Source organism: Amblyomma maculatum, chromosome 9 (assembly GCF_055883805.1).
Source record: "Amblyomma maculatum isolate TAMU_Amacu chromosome 9, ASM5588380v1, whole genome shotgun sequence".
Lineage (NCBI taxonomy): Eukaryota > Metazoa > Arthropoda > Arachnida > Ixodida > Ixodidae > Amblyomma > Amblyomma maculatum.
In genome coordinates this window covers 100,013,683-100,033,691 of record NC_139352.1, presented here as the reverse complement: position 1 = coordinate 100,033,691, position 20,009 = coordinate 100,013,683, and the positions used below count along the sequence as shown (strand labels likewise).

The 20,009-nt window shown below is 45.7% G+C and overlaps 2 pseudogenes; one reads left to right on the top strand and one right to left on the bottom strand.

Annotated features, from left to right (window-relative positions):
* The first annotated feature begins 5,165 nt into the window (after window positions 1-5,165).
* On the top strand, window positions 5,166-7,297 carry LOC146180034 (uncharacterized; annotated as a pseudogene).
* A 525-nt stretch (window positions 7,298-7,822) lies between these two features.
* LOC146180033 (uncharacterized) lies at window positions 7,823-10,063 on the bottom strand (annotated as a pseudogene).
* Between the last annotated feature and the right edge of the window lie 9,946 nt (window positions 10,064-20,009).

Here is a 20,009-nt window from a genome sequence, read left to right as displayed (position 1 = left end):
CGCGCTCACCCTGTGCTCACGCGCTCACCCTTTGCGAGGCAGTTACTGCTGCTTTGCTTTCCCCCAGTATTCCAATGGCACAGGAGCTGTTAGCACAAATTATTTTTAGATCAAAATTTACGCCTTCCTTCCGTTGGATGCTGCTGTTTTTTTATAAATTGTTTCAGAGCAAGAGCTCTCTTCGCGATAAACACAGTGAGTTCCCTTAGTTTAAACCATCATTATCTTTTCTAAAATTATTTTGGGGTGAATACATTTCTCCGCGCGCTAACGATGCCCTGGAAGAATAAAAAGCCCGAAGCGGCACGTTTTCGGGTCACGCGAGCACAGTGAGCAAGCGTGCCCTAGCGACGAACGAAGCACCCGCCGCCATGAACCCCGCCCCGGAATCAGACACCGTCGCTGAAATACCAAATCCTACGTGGAGCGCAAAGTGAGTTCAAGTTCGAGTCTAGGGCAGGTGGTTGGAGCTCATTCGTCCTCTACAAGTCATATTTTCAAGCTCTGCGTCTTGGGTAACGATTGCTGTCAGTAGCAGAGTTCTCGGTGTCCGAGGTCATGGTATTCTTTCATCTCTTCTTGCTCCTCCCGCAGAGCGGAGCACCTTATGCTTTGCTACCTCTGCCTAACAGCGAGCATGGAACGATGAGTATGAGCCTTCAGCTATACGTGAGGAAAGAATACCTACTGAGGACGTACCTACAGTGCACAGAGTATTCTTACGGATATGAATTTCTCTGTAACCTAACCTTGTTACGAGCTGTGTGCCTTCGGTGCCATAAGACTCTGTCTAGCAGTGCAGTTTTGTCGGTTCAGGTTCCTCACTTAGCTCATAAATTCGCGTCAGTTTTATTTGTTCTGAGTACAACCACTGGCAAAAGTTTTTGCCTTTACGTGATGTTGTAGCGGCGACAGAGGCTACGAAATTTCTCAGTTACATGACAGAGCAAGTTAAATATTGAAGTAGTATTGACTGTGTTTTGTTCATCGTCCTTCAAATACCTGGCGGACACTGCATCCGCTCCTGGTTTGGGTTTCATTTCAATTGTTTCGCATTTATAACACCTATGAATTTAGGATTTTATGAAGTAATTATTTCTGTGGTTTCGTAACGGCTCTACATCTTTATTTAGAAGTACTCACCAACACGTGCAATAAAATTGTTCCATTATTGGTATAACACTTGTTATTGAGACATTGCGGTTTCCTGAGTAGACGACAAACGAGTCCTTTAAATTTGGACGATGTCCCCAGGTGGTGAAAATTACTTTGCAGCCCCCCACTAGGACTCCTCTTTCTCTTTTTCCACTTTAACTCCCACCTTCCTCTCTTCTCTTATGGCGCGGTTCAGGTGTCCACACAGCAAGCGTGACAAATACAGCGCCTATCTCTTCCTGGGAACCAGTTAATAAAGCTAATTTCGACGACTTTTCACTTTTGGCATTTTTCGCTTTTGGCTTTTGATATTTGCAATAAGCCCCGCCGGGGTGGTGCAGTGGTAAGGCGCCCGACTACTGTCCCTGTTCCCGGGTTCAAACCCGACCACGGCGGCTGCGTTTCGATGGAGGCGAAACCAAGTGGCGTCCGTGTGCTGTGCGATGTCAGCGCACGTTAAAGATCCCCAGGTGGTCGAAATTACTCCGTTGCCCTCCACTACGGCTCCCCTTTCTCTCTTTCCACTTTCACTCCCACCTTCATCCCTTCCCTAACGGCCGGTTCAGGTGTCCGCATAGCAAGTGTGACAGATACTGCGCCCTTCCCTTCCTGTGAACCAATTATTATTATTAATAAGGGGCGTTGTTATGCTACATTTCTTTACGTGCTTGCTACCTTAGTACAGATTGCTCTGATGGAGAGGAGGTACAGTGCCCTTTGTAGTGTGTGATATGACTGCTTTATGACGTGCGCATAGAAACATCGGCAAAGGTATCCCGTTGGCGGACATTATCCGGAGATCTCTGCTACAGCATTAATAATAATAATAATGGCTCACAGGAAGGGAAAGGTGCAGTATCTGTCACACTTGTAGCTGTGGACACCTGAACCGCGCCGTAAGGGAAGAGAGGAAGGTGGGAGTGAAAGTGGATAGAGAGAAAGAGGAGCCGTAGTGGAGGGCTACGGAGTAATTTGGACCACCTGGGGATCTTTAACGTGCGCTGACATCGCACAGCACACGGACGCCTCTTCGTTTCGCCTCCATCGAAACGCAGCCGCCGAAGTCGGGATCGAACCCGGGCAGTAGTCGGGCGTCTTACCACTGCACCACCCCGGCGGGGCTACAGCCTTGTCTCCTCCTAACAATCTCCCTCCACCTCTGCACAGCATTAGGTCTCCTCCTAACTGTTCGTAGTGCAGAGGTGGAGGGAGATTGCGCGCGGTACATGGTGTATTATGCACTGTCTTGTAGCTCAAACTGTGGACGCTCAGTCTATATGGCGGTTTATGAGCTTGGAGAACTCACCAAGTGAGCTGGCGCCTTTGTGTAATGCGCGTAGTGTCGACAAATAGATGAAGTAACATAGAGAACAAACACTGCGACGTCATTCCGCTGCGTGGTTGGTAACCAACTCCAGTCGATGTGGGGGTCGACGTAGCGGAAACAGAGGCGGCTGGCATAGCTGACAATCCAACACTGGTTTGCAATTATTTCTTGCATTGTCCTCTCCTTTTCGGCGCGCTGCTAGCGTTCGGGGCAGCAGCAACACATACATAAATAGTGACCAAGGAAGCCGACCACACCCACAAAGAAAAGCAAATGAAGAAATAATGTCTGACGTGCGGCGCTTCCTTAGACTAAGAGCGGCCATGAGTCGGCTTAGAAGGTTTTCTTACCGCGTATTTTTCTGCAGTGCACAACGGACAAGCTAAGTAATTATTTTGCCCTTTACATCTGAAAAGGCACGAATACAGTGTAAACGGTGAGCCGCCTTTGTTCTGTATATTCACAGGGACATCGGCTCGACCGGTTCACAGAGAGCGCAGGCCGGCAGAGAGGATCCGGAGCAGAACGACCCGAGGCCACCGGCAGAGATGGGTTCGGAAGACGGCTTTCCTAAACAAGCCGATTCTTCCGGGAGCTCGGAGTCTCCTCCCCCTACTGACGCAAACCCGGTAGGCAAGAATATATTTTCTTATTTTGTCAGCATTAGAAACCTTGTCACGGAGGACGTCCGGCTATGCTACAAGTACGATGTCAGTACACAGGTTTTATAATAGACATATAGCATACCAGAAGAGAACTGTGAGCAGAGCATGGCGTTCTCATTGTCATCATGTCGGACCGATAATCACGGTTTGTCGCTTTTGCAATGCCGCGAAACATGCACATAAGCTTAATCAGTGGTTTGATACCGATGACAATGGAAGTCCCGTATCCTAATAAATGTAGTGCTCTGGACATGTATGGTAGTCTGCGTAAAACACACTTCGCGAGGAAAGAAAGAGTAATATCATTGCAACTTGTACATGTATGGTAGCCTACGTAAAACACACTTCGCGAGGAAAGAAAGAGTAATATGATTGTAACTTGGACATGTACGGTAGCCTACGTAAAACACACTTCGCGAGGAAAGAAAGAGTAATATCATTGCAGCTTGGACATGTATGGTAGCCTGCGTAAAACACACTTCGCGAGGAAAGAAAGAGTAATATCATTGCAACTTGGACATGTATGGTAGCCTACGTAAAACACACTTCGCGAGGAAAGAAAGGGTAATATCATTGCAACTTGGACATGTATGGTAGCCTACGTAAAACACACTTCGCGAGGAAAGAAAGAGTAATATCATTGCAATTTGGACATGTATGGTAGCCTGTGTAAAACACACTTCGCGAGGAAAGAAAGAGTAATATCATTGCAACTTGGACATGTATGGTAGCCTACGTAAAACACACTTCGCGAGGAAAGAAAGAGTAATATCATTGCAACTTGGACATGTATGGTAGCCTACATAAAACACACTTCGCGAGGAAAGAAAGAGTAATATCATTGCAACTTGGACATGTATGGTAGCCTACGTAAAACACACTTCGCGAGGAAAGAAAGAGTAATATCATTGCAACTTGGACATGTATGGTAGCCTACGTAAAACACACTTCGCGAGGAAAGAGTAATATCATTGCAACTTGGACATGTATGGTAGCCTACGTAAAACACACTTCGCGAGGAAAGAAAGGGTAATATCATTGCAACTTGGACATGTATGGTAGCCTACGTAAAACACACTTCGCGAGGAAAGAAAGAGTAATATCATTGCAATTTGGACATGTATGGTAGCCTGTGTAAAACACACTTCGCGAGGAAAGAAAGAGTAATATCATTGCAACTTGGACATGTATGGTAGCCTACGTAAAACACACTTCGCGAGGAAAGAAAGAGTAATATCATTGCAACTTGGACATGTATGGTAGCCTACATAAAACACACTTCGCGAGGAAAGAAAGAGTAATATCATTGCAACTTGGACATGTATGGTAGCCTACGTAAAACACACTTCGCGAGGAAAGAAAGAGTAATATCATTGCAACTTGGACATGTATGGTAGCCTACGTAAAACACACTTCGCGAGGAAAGAGTAATATCATTGCAACTTGGACATGTATGGTAGCCTACGTAAAACACACTTCGCGAGGAAAGAAAGAGTAATATCATTGCAACTTGGACATGTATGGTAGCCTGCGCAAAACACACTTCGCGAGGAAAGAAAGAGTAATATCATTGCAACTTGGACATGTATGGTAGCCTACGTAAAACACACTTCGCGAGGAAAGAAAGAGTAATATCATTGCAACTTGGACATGTATGGTAGCCTACGTAAAACACACTTCGCGAGGAAAGAAAGAGTAATATCATTGCAACTTGGACGTGTATGGTAGCCTACGTAAAACACACTTCGCGAGGAAAGAAAGAGTAATATCATTGCAACTTGGACATGTATGGTAGCCTACGTAAAACACACTTCGCGAGGAAAGAAAGAGTAATATCATTGCAACCTGTTTAGGAACACACACAGATGCAGGCGCCCAAGTGCCTATAGGGAGCTTGCACGAAGCGATGCCTGCTGGGAAATCCGCCATGATGTTGTCGCTCGCAGCAGACGACGCATGTGCGAGCAGACAATCTGACGACGCACTCGCCTCGTCGTCTCGCAAACGGTGATGGCGCGATGGTGAAGTGCGCTGTGGTGGGCTGTAAAAGCCGAATCCAAAGCAAAGCGCGGAAACTCAAGACCGGAAAGGCCGACTGCCTGTTCTTCAGGATTCCAAAGATACACCTGCGCGAGTGCGAAATGACAAAGAAGCTGTCTGAGCGACGCCGATGCGAATGGCTCGGTCGAATCAACAGACGAGAAATTGACGCCGATCCGGACAAGTACCATGTCTGTTCACGCCACTTCGTGTCAGGTGCGTAAAACGGTCTATGAGATACGATCGAGTTTGATAGTACTTCAGCAATGCCTTTGTAGTACTGCGCTTCGCAGGGTAGGTGCCTGCGGCGACGTGTGTGCGTAATTTTTTTTTCTGATCTTGAACCTCGAATGTGCTTGAAAGTTAGGAACTGCTGCTGAAGCTAAGCACATCTTGATTTACGCGCGTGTATTTGCAGGTCGGCCCTCGAATCTTTTCGAAGATTGCAATCCCGACTGGGCTCCACCGGTGCGCATGGGTAATGCCTCGAAATCCCGAGAACAGTCGATCGTGCTGTCATCGCTGGAAAGCACGATCACATCGATCATTCAGTGCTACTGTCGCAAAAGCTCGCATTGTTTTTCCCACTTAGTAGAGATTTCTTCATTGATATATAATATTAATTGTGATGTTTTTCTTTCGTTTAATTTATTTTTATAGGTGCGATTAGTGTGTGTCCATCTCGCGTCAAGCCTGAACCGAGTGAAGACACGCACACGCCAATGCACACCGAAGAAAGTGAACCTACCGTAGAACCGACAGTCTTCTCTCGAGCTGGTAGTACGTACGCACGTGTAAAAACTTGTAGACACAAATAATGAGGCAGTGTTTTTTCTGGTAGTCTTTTTATTTCAGTATGTACAAGAATTCTTCTGTAAAGTGATAACGGCATGGTGAATTTTTAAATTGTTAGCATTGTCTTTTTTAAACCCTGCTTCAAACAGATGCAGCCTGCCAAGCAGCCTTGAGTGGTGAAGACATCAAGGGTCTGGAAGACAAAATTTCAGGCTTGAGACAACAGCTTGAAGCATCTGAGGAGGCGTTGCGTTAAACAAGGTTTACTGAAGAATCTTTGCAAGGCTGCGATGAAAGAGTGACCTGTTACACTGGGCTACCGACGTTTGTTATGCTTTTTTCCTTGTTTAGGTTAGTGAAGGACCACATCTCTTATTCAGGGAAACATTCCCTGACGCAGTTTCAGGAAATGGTTCGTTGTTTAATGAAACTGGGGCTAGGATGCCAGTATCAGGATTTGGCATACCGTTTCTGTGTGTCGCTATCAACAGCCTCGAGAATCTGCGACAAATGGCTGAACGTGCTTTTTGACCGAATTGGGTCTCTTGTGCACTGGTCTGATAAAGAACAGGTCATGAAAACAATGCCTGTGGCTTTCATTGATAACTTTGGTCACAAAGTTAGGGTTATTCTTGATTGTTTCGAGGTTTTCATTGACCGGCCAAGCTGGTACATCATTCGGGCAGAAACATTTTCCTATTACCAGCACCACAACACGTGAAATTTCTTGTGGGAGTAAGTCCCAAGGATCTGTGACATTTTTGTCCGATGCATATGGTGGCCGGGCGAGTGATAAGTACGTCACAGAGAAATGTGGACTGCTTAACCTTCTAAAATATGGAGACACTGTACTTGCTGACAGGGGGTTCCTAATTTCTGAAAGTGTTGGAATGTGCAATGCAACCTTAGTGATGCCTGCCTTTACTAAAGGAAAGAGGCAGCTGTGAAGCGAAGATGTGAAAAAGACCAGAGAAATAGCTAACGTTCGGATACATCTAGAGAGAGTAATTGGAATGGTACGCAACAAGTATACCATACTCAAGAGAAGCCTACCAATTGAAGTGTTGAAATTAAATAGGTATGGCGAGTGCCAAATAGACAAAATTGCACGTTTATGTTGTGCACTTACCAACCTGTGCAACTCAGTAGTCCCATATAACTGAAAGTAGTACTGTCCTTGCTAAAACACAAAATCAGTGCAAAATGAGCAAGTGGTGAGAGGGAGCCCTAACTGGCTATTACATGTTTCGATAAACATGCTTGTCTGTGTCTAGACCAGGTGAAGGCAAGATCACTTTTTAGAATGTTTGCTAATCCCCAGCTTGTTCAGCTTGCTTTGAATTTGTGCTTCAGTATACCATGCCAAGTTTGTCTATCTGCTGTGGATTTTAATTGCCAGATTTTCTTTACAGCTATGTACATTAGTGCATCATCCACGCTCTGCTACACCAAAAATTTGTAGAATCATAGGTATCCTGTCAAGCCGTCATGAAGCGTGCTCAGCGAAATTTACTCTTGAGCTATTTTTGCTATGAGTGTTTGACAAACCACAAATGTGCTAATAAGGAATAAAAGTGAGAAAAACAATTATTGCAAAGTACTTCACTTTCACTTTGCTGTGAATTCTTAAGTGCAGCACATAGTTCAAAAACGAAAACAGTATTTCAATGGTTAGATAAGGACAATCTTGCTACATAATGACAGTAGTGCAACTCCACACGTTCTTTGATAACTCTTTATTAAAACAATGGCAGCCTCACAAGTAAGGACACTAGTCCAGCGCTACACAAGTGGCATTATTTAAACAGCCCTTTGATGACTCGACAAAGGTGCAACCTTGCTAAAAGTACAGCAGTTCAGTGCTGCACAAGAAGGGTGATTTGAACAGCGAATGATAATACATTGTTCTACATTTTACACTCCTACTTTCACTTCCCAGTTGCAGTTCCTGAACGCATGGATTGAGTCCAAGCTGTGACTGCCACATTTTTATGGAGGCGAAATGCAAAAGGCCGTGTGTTGTGCGCTGTCAGTGCACGTTACAGAACTCCAGGAGGTCAAAGTTTACGTGGAGTCCTCCGCTATGATGCCCTTCTACTCAAAGGCCACGAACAAAAAGCCCACATTTCAATTTCATTTTAAATGTCAGCATCACTTGTCTACATACAATAGTGATCAAAAATCACTTTTTGCATAGCGCACAAAACCAGTTTTGCATTTGGGGCCTTTTGCAAGCCTGCACACTTGAGGTGATACCAACCTATCGGACGGCTGACCCCATCACAAGCAATCATTTTTCCTTCTTCTGACCCCTTGCACGAACAAAATAATTCATTGTTGCCCTTTTCAATAGCATAATGACTGCTTTTGTCGATGTCATCTGTCTGTGTGCTGATAGTTAATGCTTGAAGTTGATTTGAATCTGGAGGTTGATTTTTTGGCCCTTTTGTGAACCAGTGGCCAGCAAGCTCTGGCAGCAGAACTTGACAGAAAACGTTTTCTGCGACTGCAAGGAACTGTTCCAGAAAGGTGTGGTCTCGTTTTACCCTCTCAACATTAATTTCCTCACTTGTCGACAAAGCAAAATCACAGTACCCACGCTTCCACACAAACAGCTGGGTCTGTATTTGTAAGTAGTAGCGGTGGTTTCTACTGAGCTCAAGTGAACCACCTCTTTCAACAAGAAAGCTCTTGACTTGTAAAAGGTCACACAACTTTCCATTCCGAACTGTCCATGGGCATTTCACCTCTACGAGCTCCTTGCCGCAGCATCTGCACTCGGTGAGCATGTCAGGTGTTGCGCCGAGAAATAAATGTTGAGTGGAAACCAGGAGCCCAGCATCTTTATACTGGGCATCATCGTGAGTTGCACTGAGGAGTAGTTAGTATTTTGCCAGAGCATTTGGCTCATTCTCTCTTCCATAACGGACAGCTGGAGATGAAACCCGATTTTCATGCGGGTAGCAAAGTCGCTTCACAAGGCGACTTGTCGATCTGTGTGTGGCAAACATCATAAAGAGTTGACGCCGTAATGCGGCCTGCTCTGTACGCATACCACTTGGTGCTGAGACTTTGTTTTCTTGTTGTCTTTTCTATGCTGTGTACTGCGTTGTCATTTATGTCCAATGAGGCATAAGTTTTGCTGCAGTGGGCCAAAAGTTGATCATAATTTAGACCGACTGTTGTACTGTCGTAGAGCAGACGCAGATCAGCGCCCTTGCAACTTCGGACTGCCGGCACATACAGGTCACTGTATTGTGGATTCGTGCTGGCCGCAGCCGGTCGATGCCCTGTTTCTATTACAGAGTCAAAGAATTCTTGCCATTCTGCGGCTGTCGGAGGCGGTGCTTTTGGTCGCGGGCCCGGTTTCGGCGTAGAACCTGCGCTTTCAGGTTTTGCGTCAAGGCGACGTTTTTTCATCGTCGCCGACGACAAGTCCATCTCTGATACCGGCCGCACATCAAGTTTTTTAATCGAGACCGGCAGCCAGGTGTTAGGGCCGTCTGTGTACGACCGTTCTTGGTGTGCGCGCACACCACATTCTACATAACATAGGAGGGCAGCAACATGCGAGCACGCCTTGCCGTTGCCGGCCATGCAGGTGCAGTGTGCTGAGAGAATGTCACCGTCGCTTTTCGCGAGGACACACATGTCCACAGGTAGCCTGTTCAGGCTCTGCGAGTGGCTCATCTGGGTAAAAATCACCGCGTCAAAGGGATTAGTGTCTAGCAAACAAAAATCAATAAAGCTTTCACGTCCGTACCTGTGTTTTGAGGATCACGGTGTCAGCTGTGACAGTTTTCACACTTGGCTCGCGTACCCATCCACTTGTAAGAAATTTGTGTCCTTCCAGAGATTTCTTGGCCTTAAGCTGCTGTCGAGTAACGAAAGTAGTCCTCAGGACTAAAAATTCGTGAATGTCGGCAATGTCGAAGTGCGGCCACAAGTCCATATCCATAGCGCAGTCGTCCGCGCGCAGTGTGAATGGGTCCACTCCACACTGCTTCGTTTTTTCTTGATAGCGTGCCCGATATTTTGGGCACAACGTTGATGCGTACGTTCCCGAGGACTCTGCCGACATTTTGCACGCACGTTAGGGCAGCGAACGGGTAACAGCGTGTTTACTATATGTGGATTGTCGAAAACGGCAGCCACTCTGTCAATTCACCGCAGCCTTGCTGCAGCGCGTCGTCTGCTGCGTCGTCTGCTGCTAGCGACAACGGCAACAACATCATGGCGGATTTTCCCAGCATGCATCACTTCGTGCAAGCTCCCTATACCACGACTGTCATTTCCTGTCGCAGTGACAATGAAAGGAACGTTAACAAGAGGGAAACCTTTGGGTCAACACTAATGATTTTACCTTTCCTCCTCGCTTTCATTACTTTTAGATCGAGACCTCTGCTAAATGCGAAAGTTGAACGCCGGAGGACAGCGTCTTGTGACTTCAGTTCAGCCACCTTGCATAACTCAGAGTCTTAGTCATGGAAACACAAGCCTCCTATTTTTGTCGAACCTGTGTCGAGCGTAAAACCAACAAAATATATGTATTGTTGCACAGCTTGCGTCGAATGTAATTCGGCTTCGCTATATACACGTTCTAAATAATTACAGGTAATTGGTTTCTGAAATTAGGAGTGGAAATTTATGCTTCAGCAACAAGTCATATATCTTAGATACCTTATGCTGAGTGTATTTCACGCGGCTAAATGTAAGCCATGAGCAATTGCATCTATTAGTCAGCTGTAATAAAATATTTCTATTTACGCCGCAGCGTGAAGTACTGTGTTGGTTTTATAGCCAATATTAGGTACGACTCCATTATAGTAATTCCAGATATTATTTACGTTCGATTTGTTACTAGTGAATAGAGAATAATCGCCATCTATTGCGTAACGTTGTATATTTCTGAAAAGGGCCCAACGTGCAGAAAACAAAAAATGCTAAGTCAACCGAAACAATGCAATACCCAGCTATCCCTCGTCTAACACTGTTCAGCTTAGTTAAAACGCTGCTAATTTTTAGCTCCACTAATATTTAAAAAGTAAAATAGCTTAACGCAGGGCACATTCTGTACAGAAGGTGCGGACTGATCATCTCTATGCCGACTCCCCCCACTTTCCAATTTCAGACAAAAGTGTTTCAGAGGGCCCTATTGGTGTCACAAACTACCTTTAAACGTCAGCATTAAAGGCACCAGTCACCGAAAGTCAGGCGTCAGCGGCCGTCCGTCCGTGTCAGCGTTGGCTCTGTGGGTGAACAATCACGATCACATGTGCTGGCAGGCAGTATAGCTGTCAGCTGATATTGACAAGCTCTAACTGGAAGTATGACTGCTTCACGTTACGCTTGGTAGAAGCTGTAAACTTCGGTCTCCGTTATTATTGGAAGGTGATATGAGAATCAGCCTGCTAGAACCCTCGCATTCACTTTACCCCGAGAAAGCTGGCTCATTCATGTGATTTGGTTAAGGCGGGACTTTTAATGCGGGGTGGTAGCTTAAGCTATAGCCTCGTATACTTAAAGGTGGTGCTGACGTGTCTCTCATAACCTAACTTCACTATATCTTCGGTTTATATTGATTGTCACATAAAACAAATCTCTGTTCACCAACTTTTTCCATAGTAAGAAACTTGCTTAACTTGCATTTAAAATGAGATAGAATATTATTGCAGCCACAGCTCTATTTAGACTGCATGCTCAAAAAGCAATAGATGACAGCCTCGAAGAATACCATAGGTAAAAATAGTCGCTCTTCACTGTGCACTTTGACAGAGACTGGAAGCCGATTACAGATAAGTCAGATGAGATCCTTATTTTAGAGCTTGTCGATAGCTCGTCCTTAAGAAGCCCTCAGGTGTCATTACTTCTAAGCCGCATTTTATCATCCACTACAGCGAGGGCCAGAGCGAGCGGTGCCTGACGCAGACCCCGCTCTTCCCGCCACCGAAGAGAGAAGCCCAACCAAGTGAGCATGCCTGCCTGTTCTTCATTCAGAAGGTTGCAGAGCAGCTGCAGAACACAATGACACAGTGACACTTATTAAAGTAGTGCCACGCTTTTTGCTATATTCTTCGATGCCTGCAACATTGATTAAGTGTTAGACTCCAGCAAGGGAGAACTTCGGAAACAAAGCCAGTGGCTCTATAGGTCCAAAGTGGCACCAGAAAAAACACTTGCAGGGTAACTCTAGTATACAGTAGTAAACGTTGTATAATAAAATGTGCAGATGGGCCATTTTCACCTACATCACCTACGCTAGTGTGGCAAAGATCCAATGCAGCCAGCGTAGTTCTAAAACAGATCTGTATCTGTTGAGATAAAATAAAATGGCCTTAATATTGCTTTCATTTCTGTTTGTCGTCAACTCCACGTTCGCTATTATTAATTAGAATGTGTCGCACAACTGCACAATATAACCAAGGATAAGAAAGAACGCAACAAGATGGAGCTTTAAAATACCAGTCACCAACTAGCCCGCCTTTTTATGATATATTGGCTTGGTGCCCTATTGGCGTCATTGAACAGGTGAAACAGAACTTTCTTCCTCTTTCGTTATATGAGTGTTAAACATCTGGTCTCTGCTCCACGTTTCACTACATCTGGGCCGCAACATTCATTTACAACCTTGTCACGGTGGCTTAGTGGTGAGAGTGCTTCACTTCTGAAATCGCGGGCGTGGTGGCAGCTTTTCAGTGGATGCGAAAAAGAAGGCGCCCGTGTACTGTGTAATGCCATTGCAAGAACCCCAGGTGGGCAAAATTTCTTGCTCCATCCACTACGTCTCTCATAGCACCCGGGACATCAAGCCCTAAAGAGCAGACAACCATGCACATCTGGTTGTATTGTTTTCGCAAAAAAAAAAAAAACATGAAATTTCATGAAAGCGCGGAGAACGAAGCTAAGAACACATACTTTTTGCAGCTATCGTGATCTAGGCACGTGGGTGCAGAAATAAAATGCATTTGAGTACATAAGACCAGTAGGTCTGTTAGGCAACGCCATCCTTATCTCTATTTTCATAGCTGGAGCATTATTTAAGGGGACTGTGGTTCTAACATGTCCTTTGCTAACAATGAATTCGAGCACTTTTGCAGGACAGGGCTTATACGCTAACAGTTCGTGTCTTCCAGATTTCGACATGTGTGAACTAATGCACTAAGTCAAATGCGTCTCGTCGTTGCGCCCACAGCCTTAAAACATCATTTATAATCCAGGATATAGTGGCAAAAGGCTTTTCACAATTTACGCTCTTATTGTCAAGTTCTGAGGTTCCGACAAAATCATAGCCATGATTCCTTTAGCAGGCACAACAAACTACGTCCGTCACTTGTTGAAACGTGTCGTGCGATGATTAGAGACAAAAATGTATACTCCTATTCCTTACAACGCGCATGTTTGTTTACGTGAAAGTGGGACTTCAAACAGCGTTGCCCCAGTGTTTAATTAAAAAAACAAATAAGTTCATAGAGCACTGTAGAATCTGCAGTAGAAAAATGCAAAAGCCTGAGCGTTGCTGCTGCAGACGATACATCGTTCGCCCCTTGTCGATGAGAATCAGTGTTCCGCATAAAAATTCACGAGCGTTCTATAATTGATTTACCGGAAAGTAAAGGCTTATAGTAGGTGTTACTCGCGGAATATCGCTGACACATCTTGCGGACAGATCTCGCTGACAGGAGATTTTCTCCATAAGCCAAAAATTGTATTGCAGTAGGGATAACATTTGGGTAAGTTGGCACATGTTCTTAAACAAAAAACACAGTCCGAAGACGGAACACAGAGAAGAGAAAAGAAGAGGGACGCACAACTACTGGTACGTCGTTGCGCGGGCATGTGTGTGGTAGATGGTGGCCTGGGACTGATGGGCTGGTGACCGTGCAACGTCGCCTGACCATAAAACACATGAAATTACGACACCTCGAGCTTCTGCTTTGAAATAGCTCATTCAGCACAGACCACTTGCCCAATATTGGCGCTGCGTTGGTGGTGGCCGGCCCCTCATTGCACTGACGATTGACAGCACTGCCCAAATCCTGGGCTCATAGTTGTTGCCTGCGGTTGGCTTAGTTCGGAAACAAACCTCCCCGTACCCTTTGTGATAAAGAACACATCATACGTTTAGGACACGCGGGGACGTGGGTTTTCCCTAAATCGGAGCTCTACATTTGTCAACGTAGCGTGGGTTTTGACCTAGCAGTGTAGATTTATACTACGGGATAATGAATATGTGCGACATAATGGAGCCCAATTTAAACGAGTAGAAATCAAATGAATAGCAAAGCGCCTATATGCGAATTAGAATATAATGGACACACAGATGGCAGCCCTAAACGATATCGCGTCACACCCTTAACGCCGGAACTCTCGGGTCCCTGGAACAATATTTGTGGCAATATTCGGGTCTGACTTGTCCTCTGAGCTGATGTTTGTTTGTGTTGTAATCAATGTATTGGAGTATTTGTGTTCAATCTAGCATTTGTTCTGTGCATGTCATGTGTTCTGAGCCTTTAAAAACGGCTATAAAAATTAAGTCAGCATGATCCATCCTTTTCATCGTCCTCTAACAGGAGCTATCCTAAAGCCGCCTAAAAGTAGCGTCTCTGAAACCATTGTTTCGAAACATACAGAGCTGATTCATATATAAACAGACTTTCCCTCTCCGGATATAATGGCAGCTTTTAGTGAGCTCAAAACCTGATAACGCTACAGCAATAAAAATTGCATCAGAATTAGTGCACAGCTTCTAGTTCTAGCCACTGACGCGCGGCTTGTCTCCCTAGCTGCTTTTCTTATCTCCAATATTATTAAGAAATGTCGTTGCTTCTTAACTTATTGAGTCATTTTTGGCACTCCTGCCGTTCTGTTTGGTTCATAGAGAAAAACAAATCTGGAATAGATTTCTTTTCAGCCGCATTGGCATACCGAACTGTGAAAGCGTGCCGCCTGACCCTCTAACCGCAGTGTCCTCGTGCCAGCCCTGATAGTCGCTGCAGTGGTCCTCCTCGTTGTCGCTATCGTGGTTGGTTCCATGCTCTGGAAGGGGTCCACGACCACAACCACCGCACTGCCCTCTGCCTCGGCAGGAAATGGTTTCTCGGCAGGAATGGCTACCTCGACAGGAGGTGGTGCGTCGGGAAGGACGGAGCCGGGAGGGCGAGAGCGTCTTTGCCCACCCATTCCTAACCTCGGTCCCGACGCTGTCGTTGTAAGTCGTTTTCTTCCGTACGGGTGCTACTGCATTGGATAAAAAAGCGAAAATATGCTGAAGCATGGTTGAAGCAATTATTAACACCAATATGTTTTTAACTTGCCAATTCCAAGGATTACGAAATACAACAGGATGAAAGAAAAGGCGACATCCTAATAAACCTTCATTAGGTATCTTTGTAATTCTTTATGCTATTGGTAGCTAGCTTTTTGTGTCCATTATATATGGACACAAAGCTGACGATGCGTCGCTTGAACGCAGGCTTATAATCATGCAAATGACAAAAGCACGATTTCATAAAACAGTATACCTGCTGTGATACACCCCTTTGTTCCGCAGCACCCTGAAGCGCTATTGGCTACAGGTTCGGCGTGATTAGGACGGAAAACGGAAACATGAGGTGAGATTTTCCGCTATAACAAACAAAAGCGAAAACACGATATTTTCCGCCCAGAATGACACAAGATTGGCTTTAAAGCATATTTTTTAGGGCTTCCACATTAGGGTAGAAAAATAACGCAGGTAAGGAGCGCGACAAAGCACGCACGACATATAGATTCAGACCGAAGCAAAACGCCAACATACCGTTCATGGCGTCCACTCAAGTGAACAGCTCGCGTAGGCGTCTTGTCATTCTCAGCAGCACTTGGAAACCGTTGGCGGCTGACGCCAAGATGTCGCCGCTCCCTCATCCATTTCAACAATGGCCGCAGGGAATTCAGACGGTTAGCCGAACTCTTCTTCGCCGAGCAATTTGAGAATGTTAGGCCTGCCCCTACTCAGTGTCCGCTTCACTCAATGCAACGCGATCCTTAGCGTCACTCGCGAAGGCGTCTTTCTATTCTCAGTCGCACGTCGAACTTGTTGGATTAAAACCCGTTCACGATGACTGATTCAAGAGGTCGCAGTCAAACCGTGCAGCCGGCCGGACTCCATTCAGCGGCGTAATACGAACTGTTGGGCTTAACTCTAAGGAAGGTTGCAGCTTGCAGAGTCGGCCTCGCTCGGCGCAACGCGAGGCTTGCGTCGTCTTCTATTGAGTACATCTCTCGCCGAAAACAAAACTTGCAGCATCGAAAGCGAAACAGATGAAACAAATATGCAAAGAAGCGTACTTTTCATTGACGTATGCTTACGAAACAAAGCTTCCCTTCGGCCTTTCTCGATCTCACGTTTGCTATATGCTTTTTTTTTTCACACACCGTTTGAATCCTAAACTCAGTGCTTCGTGGAAGACGAGACGGAGTGGCTTCGGAGTTCACAAGGTTCTGTGCTCCGTTTTAACGGGAGTTCGTTCTCATGGCACGGGCCTTAAAAGTGGATGGCTACCGTTAGTGCTCCCATTTCGTGAATTTCGTGTTTAGTGCGTAATTATTCTATCACCTACTTCCTCTGCGCCCTCAGTAATGATATCTCTGAAATTATTGCTCATTGCTATTACGCTAAGGCCACCGTCCTCGGTTAAAACTGGAGATCTATTCTGTAGTGCGATCCTGGATTCTGCCCTCCTCCTCATTGTTAATTAATTGATTGACTTCTTTCTTACTATTCTGTTCCATTCCATTTTCAGATACAGAGTAATTCAAGGTCTTACCATTCTGTGGTCACTGCATCGCACCTTTCCGATTGTCTCTACATCGTGTATAATTGAGGGGTTAGAGCGCAGTGTGAAGTCAATTTCATTCGTCTCTCTGTTAGGTCATTTCCATGTCCACTTCCGGCTCTTTCGCTTGCTGAAGAAAGTATCTGTGATTCTTAACTCATTGTGCTCTGCAAACTTCTCTAGCAGCTCCCCCTGCTATTGTTAGAACCTATGCCATAGCCACCCACTGCCTGGTATGCTGCGTACTTTTGCCTACCTTGGCATTGAAGTCACCCATTAGTAAAGTATACTGCGTTTTTACTTTCCCCATTGCCAATTCTACATTCTAGTAGAAGCTTTCGACTGCCTGGTCATTATGATGAAATATAGGCGCGTTGCCTGCACAACCGTCTGTTTAGGCCGCTTATTAAGCTTAATTACGATGCCTGCCACCCTTTCAATTATTCGATCCCTTTCAGAATTACTCTATATTACCAGCTATATCCTTATTCACATGGAAGCCTACTCTTAGTTCTGATTATCCGGTACACCTCCATAACACAATACATGTCCGCCTTTCAGTATAGTATATGCCTCGTTTGGTCTCCTAAACTCACTATGCCCTATACCTTCGCCTTTTATACCTTCTAATTCGCCTAACAGTACGGCTAAACTAGCATCGCTAGCTAGTGTTCTAGCGTTAAAATTTTCCAGGGTCAGTTTCCAATGGCGGCCTGTCCGGTGCCAGAGATTCTTGGCACCCTCTGTTGCATTGCAGGTATCAGCGCCGCCGTAGTCAGTTGCTTCGAAGCCGCCGGGGACTAATGGCTGGGGATTTGTTGCATAATAATAATTGGTTTGCAGGCAGGGAAAGGCGCAGTAACTGTCACACTTGCTCTGTGGACACCCGAACCACGCCGTCAGGGAAGGTGGGAGTGAAAGTGGAAAGAGAGAAATAGGAGCCGTAGTAGAGGGCTACGAGTAATTTCGACCACCTGGGGATCTTTAACGTGCGCTGACATCGCACAGTACACGGACGCCACTTCGTTTCGCATCCATCGAAACGCAGCCGCCGTGCTGGGGTTCGAGCCCGGGAACTCCGGCACAGTAGTCGGGCGTCTTACCACTGCACCACCCCCGCGGGGTGGAGTTTGTTGCATCATAGGAGGTTGTACACGGACGCCACTTCGTTTCGCATCCATCGAAACGCAGCCGCCGTGCTGGGGTTCGAGCCAGGGAACTCCGGCACAGTAGTCGGGCGTCTTACCACTGCACCACCCCCGCGGGGTGGAGTTTGTTGCATCATAGGAGGTTGTGGCCAGGTACTACACCAGGGTAGCCAAATCCTGTTCTGGCGAGGGAGTACCTTTCCGGAGGTGTTCACTTATGGGTGGCACCCCAAGCCTACTTATGCAATTTCATTGGGGCCCCGCCGCGGTGGTACAGTGGTGAGATACTCGACTACTCTGCTGGAGTGCCCGGGTTCGATCCCGACTGCGGCGGCTGCGTTTCAATGGAGGCGAAACCAAGAGGCATCCGTGTGCTCTGCGATATCAGCGCGCTGTAAAGAACCCCAGGTGGTCGAAATTACGCCCTAGCCCTCCACTACGGCTCCTTTTTCCCCTTTCACTCCCACCTTCCTCCCTCCTCTTACGTTGCGGTTCAGGTGTCCACAGAAATAAGTGTGACAGATACTACGCCTTTCCCTTTCTCTGAACCAATTGATATTATTAATTGATAATATTAACATTCCATTGGCCAGCGAATTTTGTTAATGCGGTGGGAAATTACGCCTGACCAGGATTCGAACCACTGTCCCCTTCCACGCGAAGCGGATGTTGTACCTCTACCCCACTGCTGCAATCGCAGCACCATACTTACATGTATTTGTACTCATGTAAACTACAGCCTGCCTACTGTTCCTCTTTCATTAAAGGAACAATAATTGTTTAATATTGCATAATTTGGTTTTAAAATGCGTTCAAATAACTTAAAACCACACAACCAAACACAGCGCCGTACTTGCACCGCCTCTGCCGTCAGGAGCAATGCTCGAGGGAAAAACGGTTTTGATATCTGTAATAGGTGTCACTGTGTTTATTTATCTTATATATTCTTGCGATTCTGCTTCTAGCTATATTGGTACTCTCAATTACCATCATAGGAAACATCATACACAACATAAAAAAGATCACAGCACGAAAACATGCTATAAAATTCTGCTGGGTAGCCAGTCATGTTGGGATTAGGGGTAATAAACAAGCAGAGATGTGTGCTGCACGAGCGAAACATTGGTAAATAGAACGAGTAGACACGCCACACAGAGATTGCATGAAGTACGCAAGAAATTAAGAGATAAATGGCAGGCTGCTTGGGAAAGTGAAGCAGAAAACAAGCTTCACTCCTAAAGCCCATTTTAAGAAAATGACAATCATGTCAACATCGGAAACGATTATCGAGATAAAGTTATGTCGCCTACGCATAGGTCACACACACATCACCCATAACATCCTACTAACAAAAAAATGACAAACCTGTGTGTGAAATGTGTGAAGCGGAGCTCACAGTTAATCATATTTTAATATCATGCTCACAATTTGAAGAACACAGGAAAACGTAGTTTACTGTATTTTACGAGGAACACAATCCATTTCACCCTGCTTTGCTTTTAGGAGAACAAGCACTCGTCAATTTTTCTAGTGTTTGCGCATTTATGAAGAAAGCCAATGTTTTAAATTAAATATAGGTATTATAACCCTACACATCTGGCCAATCATATTGTCACGTAGTGGTGACGAGGTCGACGACACAATTGAAGGGTCGATGATTGCACTAAAGAAACTGTTTATTTGGGCTGACTTGCGCCCGCAAAAGAACTAAGCAACTCGGCGGCGGCGATAGCAACAAACGTGCTGGTCGATCGTCGAACAAAGAATGCTCGTCACACTCGTCAACGCTCAATTTAAAGGCTGCACAGAACAATCTAGATAACGTCGCAAATAGCTACCAGCACGGGCTGGAACATTGTGGAAAGACACCCGAGTGGCCGGAACCTTCGAGACAGATCTCGGTGCGTCTTGCGCTACAACAAAAACTGATAAAGTTGTGACTCGCGACATCGAGCAGTAACAAACAAAGTTTACGGAACTGATACGCGGTCCAGAATCAGAGTGATAAGCTTGTATGCCGGCGGCTGTTCAAAAACAACAAATACTGTTTTGAAGGTTTCGCGGC